The sequence below is a fragment of the Peromyscus eremicus genome, unplaced genomic scaffold (assembly GCF_949786415.1).
Source record: "Peromyscus eremicus unplaced genomic scaffold, PerEre_H2_v1 PerEre#2#chrX_unloc_3, whole genome shotgun sequence".
Classification (NCBI taxonomy): domain Eukaryota; kingdom Metazoa; phylum Chordata; class Mammalia; order Rodentia; family Cricetidae; genus Peromyscus; species Peromyscus eremicus.
The window spans coordinates 872,615-892,032 of record NW_026734290.1 but is presented as its reverse complement, the minus strand read 5'-3'; the positions used below and the strand labels follow the sequence as shown (position 1 = coordinate 892,032).

At 42.0% G+C, this 19,418-nt stretch overlaps 2 long non-coding RNA genes across 2 annotated transcripts in view; one reads left to right on the top strand and one right to left on the bottom strand.

Moving 5' to 3' along the window:
* Nucleotides 1-19,418, bottom strand: part of LOC131901134 (uncharacterized) — a 99,657-nt gene that overhangs the window by 36,055 nt on the left and 44,184 nt on the right. The gene's annotated exons all lie outside the window — the stretch shown is intronic.
* On the top strand, nucleotides 5,645-14,888 carry LOC131901135 (uncharacterized). The gene is made up of 3 exons (XR_009376384.1): nucleotides 5,645-5,698; nucleotides 11,333-11,517; nucleotides 14,510-14,888. It is a non-coding gene; the product is annotated as an uncharacterized LOC131901135 (long non-coding RNA).

The window sequence follows — 19,418 nt, the reverse complement described above, 5'->3', positions numbered from 1 at the left end:
CACATATACACACATACACACACACTCACACATACATACACAAAAAGAAGAAAACTGAATTACATACAAGAAAAGGAACGGGGCTGGAGAGGTGGCTCAGAGGTTAAGAGCACTGGCTGTTCTTCCAGAGGTTCTGAGTTCAGTTCCCAGCAACCACATGGTGGTTCACAACCATCTGTAATGAGATCTGGTGCCCTCTTCTGGCCATGTAGACAGAACACTGTATATATAATAAATAAAATAATAATTTAAAAAAAAAGAAAAGAAAAAGAGCACTGGAGAATTAGAACTATACAATAACTCTTAAAGTCATTTCAAGTGTCTGCCACTGGTCCCATAGAATCATTTTCAAAAATAAATATGTCTAAGATCAAAAACACTGAAGACAGATTATGTTGGAGAGGATGTGGAACAAGGGGGACACTCCTATACTGTTGGTGGGAGTGCAAACTTGTAGAGCCGCTTTGGAAATCAGTATGGTGCTTTCTCAGAAAATTGGAAATCAATCTCTCTAAAGACCCAGCTATACAACTCTTGGGCATATATCCAAGGAATGCTCAATCATACCACAAGAACACATGTTTGAACAGAGCAGCGTTATTTGTAATAGCCAGAATCTGGAAAAAGCTTAGATGCCCTTCAACTGAAGAATGGATGAAGAAAATGTGGTACATATACATAATGCAGTACTATTCATCAGAGAAAAACAATGACATCATGAAGTTTACAGGCAAATGGATGGAACTAGAAAATATTATCCTGAGTGAGGTAACCCAGACTCAGAAAGACAAACATGGTATGTTATAATGATATTTTATTTGTGCTGAAATGTGATTTGTATGTTAATAAAGTTGCCCCGGGGTCAGAGGTATTAGCAAGCCTAATAGAACCCAAAGGCACATGCCTTTAATTCCAGCACTTGGTAGGCAGAGCTAGGAAGATCTCTGTGTGTTCAAAAATACAGCCAGTATTGGAGACACATGCCTTTAATCTCAATACCAACCATAGAAGACCTGGAGGTCTGCATAGACAGGCAGTGACTAGGCGGTCATGTGGTTGGGTTTACAACCAATGAGAAGGCAGAACAGAAACTCTATAAAAAAGACAGACACAGGAAGTAGGTCTCTTTTTCAGAGAGGTACAACAGCAACAGTGAAGGGTAAGGTTTTTAGCTCTTAGCTATTGCTCTGACCTCTTGGCTTCATCTCTGTATTGGCTCTGTGTTTCTTATTTAATAAGATGGTTGGTTAATCTACAGTATGTCCTCACTCATAGGTGGATACTAGATGTAAAGCAAAGGATAACCAGATTGCAACTCAACTCCAGAGAGGCTAACTAGTAAAGAGGACCTAGGCAAGAATTTGATTTCCAGCATACACATAAAAGCTCACAGTCATCTTTAATTCTAGTTGCAGAGAAAGAGAGACTGAGTGAGAGTGGGAGAACTCTATCAATTGGATGCTGAACAAATGCTTGCAGGTGTGTTCTCTCAGAGGGGAACAAAAGGAGCAGGGATCAGTCTGAGTCCCTGTATGGACACATTTAGATGTGTGACCAGGCCTCTCCAACTGCTGCTTGGAGAATCAAACGTAAAAGGCCTTTTAAAGCAAGTAACAAAAAAATTAACTCAAACTCACAGCAACTAACAACTCACACTAGAAAGCACTTGATAGAATCTCTTCAAAGTCATGCTGGGATTTCATACTACTGCCTCAGTCCGTGAGTACTATGACTCATGCCACAGGCTCTGTTTTTGTTTCTTTTTTAGAGGAAGCAGAAGAGTCTTTGTCCTCATGTCATTCCTGTCCACATTTGAGGTTCTGCCTTTGGGAGAAGTTCAGAGACATGATTTTGGCATACCCTGAAGGCATACCCTGAAGATGCAGCCTACCAGAAACACAGACCTTATATAAAATGAAGTAATGATGACAGAGTGGACCTGAGATTGAAACCACAGCGTTTGAAAGAATGAATACCTATTCTTCATGCTCTCTTCTGTGATAAAGATCAGGCGATCTCACTGTTACTTTCTTTCAATGGTCATTTCCTGTAGCTGAGTGGTCAGTCTGTACCTTCTGCTTCACCTGCATCTTGGTGAGGAAGGTTTGGTGGGATGGTGGCTCTCTGGTGCTCCTTGTGGGTAGATGAACATAAATGAACTTGCAGTATCACAAGGCAAAGATAATGAACAGACCACCCTGAGTCCTAATCAAATGTTTGAGAAAGCTTGTTTACCAGTGACTCAGTGCCACCGCAAATTATTTTGTCCTGTGCTTCAGATGCCCCCTCTGGAGAACTCGGCTGTCTCCTCTATTTGAAGGGAAGTGGTTATCCCAGCTATCTGGTTTTCTCTGCCCTCATAGCACATGCTCCAAGTAACCAAGGAGATAGCCTCTTCAGGCTCATTCACAGCTGCAAACTCAGAATTCAACTTGGCTGCAGAGTCCACAAGCCTGTGGGTTAACAAGTCAGGAAAAAATTGCCATCGTTCATAATCACCCCAGTCATTTAGAGGTTCCCCAAATATCTTGACAGGTCACTCTAACCATATAACTATTGATGGAGAAGACATATAAGGGCAGAACATGGTCACCAGATTCAACAAGTCTCCTCACTGACAATTGAGGAACACAGAGGAGCTGGGAAGTAACTAAAGTTAGCCACTGTGGTTGAAGTAGAGTGATGTCCTGCCTTGAAATGGGCACATATCATTAATCCCTCTTGCTTTAATGTTGGTCTCATGTTCACACATCAATGCCTATCTACCAAAAGGAATGAAAGCCAAGAGTTCCCAGCATAAAGCATTGGCCTTACCAGTTCCCGACTTCTGAGCCAGAACAATTAATATCCTGGAATCCTTGAATTTCAAGAGGCATGACAAGCAGGGAAGTTCTGTTGGTTCCCTGAGACTCCAGCTTTCTGTTCCACATTACTGGAAGATTCAGGGCAAGCCCACTTCCTCCAGGAAGATTCCCTTTTCTTGCACAGAACTCATTACATGATTCTCTTGACCATTTCTTTCTTGACGTTTTACATTGAGTCTGAAGGTCAGCTTTCTTCAGTCACTCTCTGGTTTCTCTAACCACTCCAGTCTCTTTCTGAATTAGACTCTTCAGTATGCCATCATGTTCATCAGTAACTGGTGAAGGTACTGAATAAACTTCCCAAGGACAGTGGGTGTTGCCACAACATAGTGACATCACAGAGGATGCCAGGGCACTCCAGGATACAATAGAATGTCTAGGGAAGAGCTGCAGATGTCATGGGAACTGCGATTGCTAAGAGCTTTCCTTACACTAGATGTCAAGTTGTCCTTTGCAGGAGCCTCTGCTGGGATACAAGAGAAACCTTTCAGCATCCCCTTCATCCAAAGTCAGAGATCTCTCCCTGATTGATTGAACATCCTTCAGTTCTTTCTCTGTGTAGAACTGAATGTTTATCTTCTACTGAAATTTTATGTACACAAGGTAATAATATCATAGAAATTTATATATGCTAAAGTTCATCATAAGTACCTGCAACTGAGGTGACTGGCCACACTAGTGGAAACCCATGAACTGTGGACTGGTGGCTGTGGAGCCCCCATGAGACTGGACTAGGTCCTCTGGAAACAGAAGATGGTTGTTTGGCTGGAACTGTTTGAGAGGCACCCAGACAGGGGATAGGGATCTATCTGTGGTGAATGGGCAGGCTTCTGGAACCCAGTGCCTGTGGTGTGACACCTTGAACTGCCTTGGTTTAGTGTGGAGGGGGTTGGACCTGCCTAGGCTCAGTGTTCTGGACTCTGCTGACTGTGCATGGGAGACCTCGATTTGGGGGATGTGGGGATGTGCAGTGGCTTGGGAGAGAGGGATGGGGGTGGGTAGAGGGAGGAAGGGGGCTCTGTGGACAGTATGTGGGGTGAGGAGAAAATTTCTTAATAATAAAAAATGAAAAAAAAACCAAAACAATACAAAAAAGATGTAAAATTTAAAAAAAGTACCTACATCTCCTTATCTCCTTAGTCACAAGACATTATAGACGTAATGCTGACTGAGAAGAACACTTTTTAAACAACTTCCTGGTAAAGAGTCTACAGGAAACAGGTAGGCCAAGTTATGCTAGAGGAAGAGGCTGATACAGTCTAGGAACAAGTACCCATAGGAGCGTGATATGGTCATGGAGCCCAATGTGACTAAAATCTGTGTCATCAGCATGTGTGTAGTGGGTGTTGTACTCTCTGTTCAGTAGCTCAAAGTGGTCTGCTATTACTGGGTAGTAAATATGGCCAGATAGCTGGAGTCTTCCACACAGAACATGAGTTTCCCTTAGAGCAAAGGATATTCAGGAAAATCCTTTGCAAGCCCCTTCATAGTTAGCAACATAAACACCTGGGTTCCACTGGACACTCTAGATCAATGGTTTTTTTTTTCCAATTCTCCGACCCTTTAAATCTTTAAATAGCATGAAGAGTAGTTCCTCATGTTGTGATGAGCCCTAAACATAACTGTTTCATTGTTTCTTAACTTTAATTTTGCTACTTTTTTTAAAAGTTTTATTTATTTATTATGTATACAGTATTCTGTATGCACATATCCCTGTAGGCCAGAAGAGGGCACCAGATCCATTATAGATGGTTGTGAGCCACCATGTGGTTGCTGGGAATTGAACTCAGGATCTTTGGAAGAGCAAGCAGTGCTTTTAACCTCTGAGCCATCTCTCCAGCCCTAATTTTGCTACTGTTATGAATTGTAATTCAAATATTTGATGTGCAGTATATCTGACATGTAACTCCCCAATGGGGTGGTGACCCACACAGGTTGAGGCCCACAGCTCTGAATGCAGGCGGAAATCTTCTCAAATCCTGGCTGTGATGGTGGGGTGGTGTGACTCTTAGTTTTTATTATCAGACTGAATCAAACTAGTCTCCTGGGAAAGGGACCCTCAATGAGGAATTATATAGATCAGATTTTTCTTTGAACTTGTCTCTGGGATTTTATTAATTGTTGAATAAGATAAGACTCCCTAAAATGGGCAGAATCATTTCATTGTCTGCAACCTCTACTGTGTAAGTATGAAGAAGCTAGAGCATAAGCATAAGCAAACAGGCAGCATGGGTACATTTGTTTATCTCTGCTCTTGGCTGTGGATGTGATATGATTAGCTGAGTTCCTATCCTGATTTTCCAAAAATGGAACTATTACCTGGAATTGTGGGCTATGATCAATTTTTCCCATTCTAAGTTGCTGTGCCTGATAATTCAGTGCAATAAAGATATTAAGAAAGCACTATATGACAGAGGGGTTTTCACAAGTCAGTGAGATGTGTGTTTCATGAAATGCTCAACAGAACCTTATCTGTCTCAGACGAAGAGATCCTACTTCCTCCTGAACGCAACCTGTGTTTCCCTGTCACAGTTTTACAAAGACCCAGAGACACCCAAAGACTCACAAACAACTTGACCCTGACAATAAGTGTCCCCTGATATTGTCTAGCCATAAAAAGTACCATGCTAAATTCTTCTAATGTGTTATATACAAGCTTCCCTTCAACCAATGTATTTTTCCTTGAATTTCCTGACCATTGGAATTTTCAGATATGGGGAACTGGGTCTAAGTTCACTGCCTTGACAATGAATTTCAATCTTATGCTATGTCCTTCCTTGAAGGTCAGAAGAGGCTCCCTAAAGATGAGAGCAATGTAACACCATAAATTCCAGGTATGCTGGGGAATAAGTAATGACTGGCAATGTGTCCACTAGTTACCTTACGTTGGAGATTAACTCCAGGGCTGATGTACATAGATCCCTGTGAAAACTTGTCAGTATAACGCTAACTTCTGTGCCTATTCAACAAGGTTTCTGTAAATGGATCTTTGACAAATTTCCTCCTTTGAAAGTAAATAGATCTTATCAGAGGTGAAAAGTCACTTTGATTTTTGTCCTCCTCCTAAGACATGAAACAGGCCCTTTTGAGCTACAAGAAAGGTTATCCAAGGAGAATAAGGTCTGAAATAGCCACAGGTACAGGTTTAGAATGCAGGTCTGAGGAACAGAGTGCAAAACAAGGGCAGGACAGCAGGCACACCCAGGAAATTCTTAGTATGTCTTTGGCAGTTTAGCCTCTCTGCATGCCAGTTTCTTCTACCTAGAGAAAGATGGGTTGGGATACACCATGGAGATGGGTGCTGTCACAAGGCATGACTTAAAAAAATCACTTCCTTCATAAGTGGGACTTTGTTTTTTTTCATGTTTCTTTTTGTGTGTGGGGTTACAAGTTAGCATTTATATGAGCTAAGCTGCACATCTATTTGTGGAGAACATCTCTTTCTGGGAACAAAGGAATCAGATATTAAACTTACAAAAATGTTGAAAATGATGCTTTAGAGTAGAGTATCACTTCACTTGGTTGAAAAAAATAACACTTCTTTTCATGACCATTACCAAATATTGTGCGTGGCTCCTGTCCTTTGCCATTTGGAAAGACTCACCAGCCAGCTATTCTTTTTTTTTGTTTGTTTGTTTTTTTTTGTTTTTGTTTTTGTTTTGTTTTTCGAGACAGGGTTTCTCTGTGTAGCTTTGTGCCTTTTCCTGTGACTCACTTGGTAGCCCAGGCTGGCCTCGAACTCACAGAGATCCGCCTGGCTCTGCATCCCGAGTGCTGGGATTAAAGGCGTGCGCCACCACCGCCCGGCAGCTATTCTTTATTAATTAACCACTTTCAGATGCTAAAAGTAAAGACGATGGAGAGGGAAGGTAGAAATCAACATGTTTGATCCTAAATATAGAGTTGTGTTTGCCTGTTCAAATCTCAGAATTCTAATCCTTATCTGGCTAATCTAATAACAAATAAATGCCACCTGAGCCCAATGTTGTATTTTAATAAAAGCATATAAATGATTTTGGTGACTTACTATAACTCATGTAGTATGTATTGAGTCCAGCTATTAATATTTTCTTCTCTGTCTTGCTATTCTTATTTGGAACATCTGTTTGTTTGAGTGGAAGTGAACCACCCCAATTTAAATGGGAGAAAATATTTAAATAAACTACTGTAACAGAATATGTTTGGGAGTTGTAAAAGTGTTTCCCCTAGTTTGGCTATTTGTCCCTGTGCTTTTTCCAATGATGGTCTCACTATCTCTTGCTCATACATTCCCTCTTCTCTCTCGCTGATTGGACTCCTGGAGCTCCACCTGGGGTCTGGCCGTGGATCTCTGCATCCACTTCCATCAGTCATTGGAGGAGAGTTCTAGCATGACAGTTAGGGTGTTTAGCCATCTGATCAACACGGAAGGTCAGTTCGGGCTTTCTATTGACCATTGCCAGTAGTCTATTGTGGAGGTATCTTTCTTGATTTCTGGGGACTTCTCTAGCACTTTTCTTCTTCCTATTCCCATGGGGGTCTTCATTTATCTTGGTCTCTTTTTCCTTGTTCTCCCACTCTGTTCCTGATGCAGCTGGGACCTCCTGCTCCCCTAAGCTTTCTTTCTCCCGACACTTGCCCTTCATTAACTCCCCTCAGGTCCAGTTTGCTCCTGTAGACCTCATCCATTTCTCTGTTGTTGGGTGATCCCTGTGTCTTTCTTAGGGTCCTGTTTTCTAGGTAGCCTCCCTGAAGTTGTGAGTAGCACACTAGTCATCCTTCATTTTACATCTCTTATTCTTCTATGAGTGATTACATACCATATTTGTCTTTCCGAGTATGGGTTACCTCACTCAGGATGATTTTTTTTGATAAATCCATCCATTTGCCTGCAAACCTCATGATGTCATTGTTTTTCTCTGTTGAGTAGTACTCCATTGTGTATATGTATCACATTTTATTTATCCATTCTTCAGTTGAAGGGCATCTAGGTTGTTTCCAGGTTCTGGCTATTACAAATAATACTGCTATGAACATAGCTGAGCATGTGCCCTTGTGGTATGATTGAGCATTCCTTGAGTATATGCCCAAGAGTGGTATAGCTGTGTTTGGGAGAGATTGAGTCCCAATTTTCTAAGAAATCACCATATTCATTTCCAAAGTGGAAAAGTACAAGCTTGCATTCCCACCAAGAATGTAGGAGTGTTTCCCTTGCTCCACATCCTCTCCAGTGTTTTTGATCTTAGCCATTCTGATGGGTGTAAGGTGGTATCTCACAGTCCTTTTGATTTGCATTTCCCTGCTGATTAGGGAGGTTGAGCAATTCCTTAAATACCTTTCATCCATTTGAGCTTTCTCTGTTGAGAATTCTCTGTTTAGCTCTATAGCCCATTTCTTAATTGGACTGTTGGGCATTTTGATGTCTAATTTCTTGAGTTCTTTATATTCTGCATATCAGCCCTCTGTCAGATGTGGGGTTAGTGAAGATCTTTTCCCATTTTGTAGGTTGTCACTTTGTCTTGTTGACTGTGTCCTTTTCTCTACAAAAGCTTCTCTGGTATAAGAGGTCCCATTGATTGATTGTTTCTCTCAGTGACTATGATACTGGTGTTATATTTAGGAAGTGATCTTCTATGCCAATGCATTCAAGACTACTTCCTATTTTCTCTTCTATCAGGTTCAGAGTAACTGGATTTATGTTGTTACAAATATATATATATATAAATTTTGATATAAAATTCATACTTTAAGGAAAGTTTAAAGAATCAAAATAGCATCAAAGTATTATGAGAACAGTGGCAATAGAATCGTCCCTTAATTTTGGCTTTCTTCTGCCCCATATCAGTTGATTCTTCTGACATGATACAGAGATTATGCATTTTCTTTTTAATAACATGCTTGGCTTTAAAGAAGGAGAGAGTCATTATCCAACTCCAAAGCCAGCTTTAATTTTTAATTGATCTGGGACTGCATAAACACCATTTGTGATAAGTGTTTGCAGAAAAGAACAAAAACAAACATTTAGGAAGACTTATGAATTTTATGTGTGACGTAATAGGCCAAGTTACTTTAAATTGGATGTTCATGCCTGTTGAGGAACTATCACCTCTTCTAATTAAGAGGTCTGTCTTGTTCAAATTGAACTTTTATCAATTTTTTTTTTCTGGATCTGAGGATCAAACCCAGGGCCTTATGCATGCTAGGCAAGCACTCTACTACTGAGCTAAATCCCCAAGCCCATATATATATTTTTTTTTTTGGTTTTTTTGAGACAGGGTTTCTCTGTGAAGCTTTGTGCCTTTCCTGGATCTCGCTCTGTAGACCTGCCTGGCCTTGAACTCACAAAGATCTGCCTGGCTCTGCCTCTCGTGTGCTGGGATTAAAGGCATGCGCTGCCACCACCGCCTGGCCCTTTATCAATTTTGATGGTATTTATAGCTTACCTTCTCTGATAGAAACAAAAGCAAAACCTCATCCCCAACATAACATATATCCTGGTTTCCATTCTGAGGTCAGCACATCCTTAAAATATACAGGCTAATTTAACTCGGTATTTTTTTTTTTCTATTATCCACTGTCTCTTCGCAGCTATTGTTCCTTTCTCATTATCATTGAGATAATACAAAGTTAATAAAGCATTATGTAATCTATTTCTGGGGGATTTTGTTGCTCCTTTTTGTTTATTTAGCATACCCTTTAGAGTTCAATTTGATGTTTCTCTGACTGTTTCTCCTGTAGCATTGCGTGGTATACCTGTAATATGTTTTATATTGTAATAAGCAAAAAACTGTTTCATTTTACCAGAGACATAGGCTAGATATTGTTAGGTTTAACATATATAGGTGTACCCATAATGGCCAAAACTTCTAGCAATTTCTGGATTACAGAATCAACCTCTTTGAAACTCAGAGCAGTTGCTCATGGAAATCCTGAGTAGGTATCAATGGTATGGTGCATATGTTTCAATTTTCCAAGTTCTACAAAATGAAATGCATCCATCTGCCAGATTTCATTCTTCTGAGTGCCCTTTGGATTACATCCTTTGGGTAGTAGAGTCTGATTGTAAAATGAACAAGTAGGATATTTCCATATAATTTCCTTAGCTTGTTTCCAGGTTATGGAAAAATCCTTTTTTAAAACCTCACAATTGACATGATTTTTTTTTTATAAAACTCTGAGGCCTCCTGTACATTTCTTATTAATAGTTGATCAATCTCCTCATTTTCTTGTGCTAAAGGGCCTGACAGACTCATATGGTATTGGATGTGAGTTATATATAAAGGATATTTCCTGTTTCTGATTATGTCTTGTAAATGAATAAATAACAAATTTAATTCTGACTCATCAGGGATAAATTCTGCAGTTTCAATATGTAGGACCACTTTTTCTGCATACTGAGATTTAGTAACTATGTTGAGAGGTTCTGAAGAAAGGAAGTAATAAGGCAGGGTGCATAGAGGAGCTAACTCTCTCTTTTGGCACAGGATTTCATAGGGCTAAGATGTAGTAGCTTGCTCTCTACCTCTCTAATCTTCCAGCATTTACCCCAATATCTGGCTTGTGGTTTTTTATTAATAAGAACTTTTAAGATCTGTGCTGCAGGGAAGTGGATTAACTGCTCCTTGAACCCAAAGAACCTTCAGATAAAGAAGTCTGTAACAATGTAGTATGCTTTCAGATGCTCTCTTGTCTATTGCTCAGCTGTATATAAACACTGGGTAGAATGAACTGGATACAACAGTATTCAGTGATAGTCCTCCCAAATCTATCCTATGTCTTTTCCTTTCTTGTATGTCTCTGTTTTTTTTCTATTTGTCTCTTTTTAATCTACACTCCTCTATTCAGGTATTGTTTGACAGGTTGGATGGTCCTGAAAAGGGTCTGAGAAATATAAAGGTCTGATGACATAAAGGCTTGCATTATATGGGTCTAAAACTTCCAAATAAGGTCATAAATTTTTATTTCTGTTCCTAGTTTATATCTGTTTCCACAGGTTTGCACTTTGCTGACAGACCCATCCAAGCATCAATTGTTAATGACAACCTGCTCCATGTGACTATGAGCTCTGAACTTCATGAAAGCTGATATAAACTAATCCAACTGATGCAAAGGCTGTTTCTTCAGCTGGTCAATGAACCAGAGTTTTCTAAATTGCCTCCTTACCTTTGACTAACATTCTAGCTTTCCAAGGCCCTGACAATGTCAGGGACAAGGACAAAATCTCTAAGGACAGGCAACTAGATCATCTTACAGTCAGGTTGCCTAGCAAGAGGACATTGAGGCAGAGCCCTTGACCCTTTCACACTGTAAACATCCTATACAAACATTGTGTTAGCCTGCCCCACCTTATGCAAATAACAGCTTCTTGCTCCCCCCAACCTGCAGGAACTATATAAACCCTCTTGGAGAAAAATAAAGTGGCACCTTGATCAGAATCTAGACTTGGTGCATTTCTTTTGTATCTCTTGTCCCTATCATTCCATCCTTAGAGTGTTCGAGAACCCATTGAAGCCCTGCAGGTGGGGCAACTGGCACCCCATATGGATGAAACCACCTCTTGAGGATTCAGATCGTCGTCTCCCGGAGGAAGATCAAGGCCTTGGTGAAATTGTTGGATCCCCCTGAAATCGCCCGGTTCAGGACGGGATCCCGGAGGAGAGCGAAGACAACGCAGGTAAGAAAAGTGATGAGCCATGGGACAGGCAACTTCGTCACGAGGTTTATTTATTTCTGGCCTAAATGAGTCCCTCAAAATTCAAGGAACTAAGGTAAAGAAAAAAGACCTTAAAGCCTTTGTTGATTATTAATGACATTCTCAGGGTCTATAAATATTCCCCTGACATACAAAAGCTTATTAATAAAGGAAAAAAAAATCTTCAAAGAAGCCTTTTGCTCCCCCTCTACCTGCCCTAAGACACTCCCCCACCCCCCATCCACCCCTGAGCGCTTTCTGGTCTGCCTTCAGTCTGTCCCTTGGTTTATGACCTGAGTTCTATGGAAGAGGGGATGCTCACAACTTTTAAACCTAACAATCCCCAGGAGTCTGCTCCTGCCCATCCTCATCCCTCTGTTAATTTGACCTCTAACTCCCCTCTAGAACCCACTGAGGAGACTTCCCTATATAAAGGGTAGCCTGTTACCATAATCCAGACTGGCCCCCCTGCAAAAATCTCCCCTTAACACAGGAGTCCTTGGGCCCTTTTATACCACCTCAAAAATCTCCGGCAGTTCCCCCTTCCGCAATGCCCCCTGCCTATGTTCCTCCGTCCTCCCATTTTTGCTGGCCTATTCTTGATGAGTTGGCTCCCCTTGTCCCAGATCTCAGCTCACTGTGACGGGCCCTCCAGGCTCGTAGGGAACATGTTTTTGTTCCAAATCTTAGATAAGTGGGGGGTTGCCTTGGCAGGGTTTATGGGGACCTTGGATAATCACCTCCCAGATGACCTCTTGCTCCATTTTGCCCGGCTATATCCCTTCATCTTTCCAAAAATTACAAAAACTGGTCCCATTTCTCGTGCACTTACAGTCTTTACTGATGGTTCTGCTAATGGTGTTGCAGCCTTTGTGGCCCAAGGCCGCCCTACCTCCTTCCTAACGCCTTTCCCGTCAGTGCAGTTGGTTGAACTTTCAGCAATTTTAAAGGTTTTTCAGAATTATTCTGATCAACCTATTAATATCTATACAGATAGTGCCTATATTGCCTTTTCCATCCCCTTGTCAGAAACTTCTCCAGCCATAAGGCCTACCTCCAACACCACACCACTTTCCTCCCAGATTCAACAGCCTATCCTGACTCGCCAACACCCAATTTTATAGGCCATATTAGAGCCCATAGTGATCTTCCTGGACCGTTAACCGATGGCAATGCACAGGCCGATGCCGCCACCAGGCTGACTTTCCCTGTCATGGTCGGCTCAGTCCTACAGGCACTAACTGCCCATAAGATCCACTATTTAAATTCCCAGGCCCTCTGACTTTTTTAAGATCTCTAAACAACAGGCCGGAGAAATTGTCAAACAACGTCCCTCTTGTGTTGTTTCTCACCCTGTCCCACACTTGGCAGTCAACCCTCGAGGCCTCCTTCCCAATCAAATCTGGCAGACAGATGTTACTCATTGCCCCATGTCTCTATAGATACCTTTAGTGGCTTTATCTTCACCTCTCCTCATGCTGGGGAAGCCACACAAGGATGTTTTTTCTCACCTGATTCTTGCCTTTTCTGCCTTGGGAAATCCAACTAAGATTAAGACAGACAACGGCCCTGCTTATACCAACACAGACTTCAAAATATTTTGTGATAGTCTACAAATTATTCATACCACAGGGATACCTTACAATTCCCAGGGACAGGGCATAATAAAACGAGCCCACCAGACCCTAAAGGTCTGGTTGGCTCGCTTCAAGTCTTCTAACCTTCATTTTACCTCCCCCAGAGATCAATTGAGCCATGCTCTGTTTGTTCTCAGCTTCCTCACCTTAGATGCTGCATGGCACTCTGCCGCTGACAGGCACTGGCACCCTTCTCCAGAAGCCACCCGGATGCTAGCCATGTGGCAAGATCCCCTCATTGGGCGTTGGAAGGGCCCCGACCTGGTCCATATATGGGGACGATTTTCGGCCTGCATTCTTGGCTAGATATACTCTGCTCCCAGATGGTTACCAGAACGCCTGGTTAGAGCTGTAAATATACCTGATCTGCCCAGGAGAGATAGCCCCTCTCCTGAGGAAACTAATTCTGTTTCAAATGCTGTCCCTCAGGCAAGCCCTCCAGGCTGTTGTCCTCATCCACAGCAACACCCACCAGGCCTTTAGCTCTTTTATCACTCTGCTCAGAGTTCCTGTGGGGGGACATTGCGAACTTTACAGCAAACTGTGTTTGAGACCTTTCACACAGTATACAAGTCCCATTGTCAATCACGTTCTGGGCTGTGACACTGCTTGTCACAAATCCAGTCTGACAGCAGGGGTCATGTTTTCCAAGGGCAGTGTTGAATTTTCATCCAAGGTGTCAGAAAGACTTGTTGGACTTGCTGGCCTTGGTGTCACAGGTGGTCATAGCCATGTTGGGCCAGCTTGACACAGCCTGTGGCTGGTAGGTAGCACAGCAAACAGGGTAGCACCAGAGATGCCCCTCTGGGCACTTAGATCCCTTCCACCTTGACTAACCTATTATTCCTCAGATCAATTCCTAGATCTCTAGGAAGAGAAGCCACACTGAGACAACTGCCTTGATGGGAGCCTGTTACTGCCATCACCTTAGCAGTCCTTTTGGGGGTTGGAGCAACGGAAACAGGCACAGGAATTGCCTCTCTGGTCCTGTCCAACCAAAATTACTCTGAACTTCGACTGTCCATAGACGAGGATAATGCCCAATTTGAACAGGGAATTTCTGCCCTCAAGTCATCCCTTTCCTCCCTAGCTGAGGTAGTTTTACAGAACAGGAGAGGCCTGGATCTCCTCTTTCTACAACAGGGTGGTCTTTGTACTGCGCTCAAAGAGAAATGTTGCTTCTTTACAGACCACACTGGAGTAGTCAGGGACAGTATAGTAAAGATCAGAAAAGGACAAGAAAAAGAGAAAAAGAAAAGGAGAACAAGAGCTTGGGTGGTTCCAGAATTGGTTTTCCAACTCCCCTTATCTAACAACCCTTTTTTCCTCCCTCCTAGGACCTGTTGTAGGCCTGCTCCTGGTCCTTGCCTTTGGGCCATGGGCAATTTCCTGGCTCACTCAGTTCATCCGAAGCCAAATAACAGACCTGCTGGCCAGGCAGATCAAGGTTTATGACCACTGCTTTGATATGCAGGACTCCAGGGTTGAAATTTTGTCTGACGAGAGATGCCCCACACAGACCCCTTCACTCGGGGAAGACTGCAACTGTGTGTGGGAAAAAGGCTCGCTCAAGGCATGATTGGAGTGCAGCTGGGACTGCACAGGCTGGGGACCATGGTACACCAAAATCCCAAGAGCCTGGATTATATGACCTGTTGCATAGCGGTTGTGCAGTAGCAACCTTGCGCTTACCCATTTCTGCTCCCTCAAAAAACTGCACGGTCCATTGATTCCCGCACTATGAGGATGCCTGTGGTGCTTGAGTGTGGATAGACATTCCCTCTTGCACCCTTTTTTCTCAACCTTTAGAGGGATAGGCCCTCTGTAATCCTCCATGCAAAGCCTCTTTCAGAGCCCTCCTTTTAGACCATTCAAACCTGGTTTATGTTGGCCCTTAGATTTATTACTAAGAAAAGGGAGATGTCAAGGACAAGGACAGAATCTCTAAGGACAGCCAACTAGATCATCTTATAGTCAGGTTGCCTAGCAACAGGACATTGAGGCAGAGCACTTGACGCTTTCACCCTGAAAACATCCTATACAAACATTGTGTTAGCTTGCCCCACCTTATGCAAATAACAGCTTCTTGCTCCCCCCACCCTGCAGGAACTATATAAACCCTCTAGGAGAAAAATAAAGTTGCACCTTGAACAGAATCTAGACTTGGTGTATTTCTTTTGTATCTCCTGTCCCTATCATTCCATCCTTAGGGTGCTTGAGAACCTGTTGAAGCCCTGCAGGCAGGGCAATGAGAGAAACTGTATGAACTAACTACAAAGAAGAAATAAGATAGACAAGCTATTGGCTAACAACTTTTATCCCAACACTCCAAAGCCAGGTGTAGGTATATCTGCCTCTGAGTAGAATGCCAGAATAGTCTATGTAATCTGGTCCAAGACAGATAGAACCTAGATGAGCAATTGTCCTTGTGGTAAGATGGAAGAGTAACATTGGGTATATGCACAAAGTGGTATAACTGGATCTTGAGGTAGATTGATTCCCAATTATCTAAGGATATAATATTGATTTCCACAGTGCCTGTATAAATTTGAACCTGTGACAGCAATGAATTCCCTTGTTCCATATCCTTTCTAACATTTGCTGTCACTTGTGTTATTGATCTTAGCCATTCTTACAAGTATAAGACGAAAGCTCAGAGTCCTTTCAATATGCATTTGCCTGATGGCTAAGATGTTGAACATTTTTTCAAGTGTTTCTCAGCCACTTTATATTCTTCTACTGAGAATTCTATTTAGAGGTATACTCCATTATAATTGCATTATTTGGTTTGTTGTTTAGTTTTTAGAGTTCTTTATTATCTTTTGTGAGAAAACCCAGAAGCACATAGACAAACATGTTGTACTCACTGATACATGAAAATTAGCTGTTAAGTAAAGTACACTCACAATAAACATAGTTAATCACAATACAATCCACAGATGCATAGAGGCTAAGTAAGAAGAACAGCTCTAGGGTATATGCATGAATCTCACTGGGAGAAGTATATAGAATAGATTTTGTGGGTGCACTGGAGACAATTGGAGATGGGAACAGCATTGGTCAGGTGAGTAGGGAAGGGACAGAGGAGAAGACAGGGAGAGACAACTAGATTAGGGAAGATTTTTGCAGGAGACATGGACACAGTGCAGTGCAAACTTCATGGGACCTAATAGGGTAACCCTAGTGAAGAGTCCTAGTTATCAAGAATTCAGAGGCTGGCTGGGTAGTGATAGCACATACCTTTAATCCCAGTACTCAGAAGGCAGAGGCAGGCACATCTCTGTGATTTGGATTCCAACTTTCTTTAAAAGTTGAGTTCCAGGACAGGCTCCAAAAGCTACACAGAGAAAAAATAAACAAACAAACAAAAAGAATACAGAGGCTGAACCAACCATCTTCTCTAACCACCCAACACTTCCAGTGGTAGTATCGGAACACCAAATATACACAAAACACTCCACTAACACTTGTCTTGCCTGCAAGATATGCTGGAGCAATGGTGGCTCAGAGTGTCTAACCAATGAATGACTAGTCTAAATTGATGCCCAAGCTATTAACGGAGGCTCATGCCTTACAAAGCCTAGATGGGTAGGAGCTGCAATAGGATGGTCCAGAAAACTAGGAAAGGACCAAGTACAACTGACCAAGGAAAATACAATGAGATGATCTATAACTATATTCTGTTATAATCAAAGATTTGTGCCTAGCCTAATTGTCAGCAGAGAGGCTTCTTTCAGTAGATGATGGGAACACATGCAGAGATCCCTACCCAAACATGAGGATGAGCTCTAAGAATCCTGTGGAAGGAGAGAATGAATATTGTCAGATACAGAACGGTTGTGAAAACAAGGAAATCTTGGCCCATAGAATCAATAAAACAGGGTGCATAGGGGTTCAGAGAAATTGAAGTGGCAGTCATGAAGCCTGTATGGTTCTGTGCCAGGTCATCTGCATACATTCTATAGTTGTTTACCTTGGTGTGTTTGTGAGACTTATAACTGTAGGAGTCCTGGTGTCTGGCTCTTTTGCTTGCTCTTGGGGCCTCTTTCCTCCTATTGGGTTACCTTGTCCACCCTTGATATGAGGGTTTGTTCCTAGCCTTACTTCACCTTGTTATGATGTGTTTGGTTGATATCCCTGGGAGGCCTACTATTTCCTGAAGGAAAACTGGGTAGCAGTGGATTTGGAGGAATGAGGATTTCAGGGTGGTGACTAGAAGGAGTGGAGAAAGGGGAAGGAACCTGCAAGTTAGGATGTATTGTATGAGAGAATAAATACCAAGAGAAAAAGAAAAAGGGAAATGCATTTAATCTTAGTACAATGGTCCTCATAGTCTGTAACAGCCCCAAACAGCTCAAATGTCCAGTTTCTTTTGACACTCAAAATAATTTCTTGCCTGTCACATCTTGTACAAATCAAGAGACAAGGATTTCTAACAAATAATGGCACACTATATATTCCCATTAAGAGAAAAAGGAATGTTACTGTGTTCCTGGACCCAACACATGCAGACATCCCCGGCTCATGTGCATGTCACACCAGCCAGAAGATTAGGTATCCAGGCCACCAGCCCATGAAACTTCCACCATCCCTACACACCCACAGACACAATCCTCCACCAAACATACAGCTGCCACTCCCAAATCCATGTCCCCACACCAAATTGGATGGATATCCTCTGCTCGAAGGCAAGCGACACCAGCCAGAAGAACAGGTAGACTATCTGAGGTGGAGATTCCCTGTTGGACTAGAGGCAATGCCAGCCACCAGAAATCCATGTAACCTGCTCACCTTTGGACATCCTGAAGTCTTTCAATACTCCCCTAACAATATCCTCAATCCCACTTCTCTCTTCATCTCTGTGTTGTTGCCTCAAAATTGGGTTGAATCCTTTCTCTAACAAAGGACACACAATTTTCCAGATGTCTATGCAGGCCACCTGCCCATAGAACTCCCCTACTTTCTCAATGCCCCCTCAACCCTATCCCCAAACTTCCTCTTCTGCTCCGTTTGGTCATCCTGAAACTTGGGCAGATACTCTCTGCTGGAACAAAGGTAACATTGCAAGATTTCAAGGCCCCAACTTGGGATGAGAACCGCTGTTCAATCATAGACCACAAAGAAGAGAAGAACAAAGAACAAATAGAAACCAGGGAATAAAAAACCCATCCAAAAAAGACAAACTGAGAAATCAGCACCCAGAGCCACAATCACTTCAAATCCGGATACCTGGACACCAGAATAAGAACATAATCAACAACAGCTGGAGCAATATTTCACTACCAGATTCCTGATATCCTACTACAGCAAGCCCTGGATATTCCATCACAGTTGAAGGACAATTAAGACAAAGTTTATAAGGAGTTTTTAAGGAGGAAATTAATGAATATGTTTAAAGAAAGCAGAGAAAGGATAAATTTAATATTGGAAAAAAATTAACAAATCCCTTAAAGAAAACCAAAGACAAACAGTTGGTGGTAATGAATGATCTCTTCAAAAACTGATAATGGAAATAGAAGCAATTAAAAAATGCAAACTGAAGAAATTCTATAAATGAAAATCTAGGTATGCAAGCAGGAACTACAGAGGCAAGCTTCACCAAAGGAATACAAGACATAGAATAGAGAATTATAGGCTTTAAAATTATGACAGAAAATATGGCTATATTGATGAACGAAAATGTTAAATTGAAAGATTTCCTGAAACATAAGATCCAGGAAATCTGCAACACTATTAAAAGACCTAACCTAAGAATAATAGGAATAGAAGGAGAAAAATCTCAAGTCAAATCCCAGAAAGGATTTTCAAAAAAAATTCTTAAATAAAAGAACATAAGAGAACATAGCCCAGATAATCTACTAAGCAGAGCTCACAGGGGCTCACAGGGCCTCACAGGGGCTCACAGAGACTGAAACAGCATTTACTACCTACATGGGTTGACACCAGTTCCTCTACATATGTGTTACCCTTGTAAAGCTTGATGTTTTTGTGCAACTCCTCACAGTAGGTGTGGGTGGTGTGTCTCTGACATCTTTGCCTGCTCTTGAAATCCTTTAACTCCTACTAGATTGTTTCATCCAGCTTTGATAGGAGGGTTCCTGCCTAGTCTTTTTGTCACTTGATCTGCAGGGATTGATTGATAACCCTGGGATATCTGCTCTATTCTGAAGGGAAAAGGAGGAGTGGATCCGGTGAAAAAGGAAGAAGTGGAGAGGATGCAGAGGAGTAGAGGGAGGGAAAACTGCA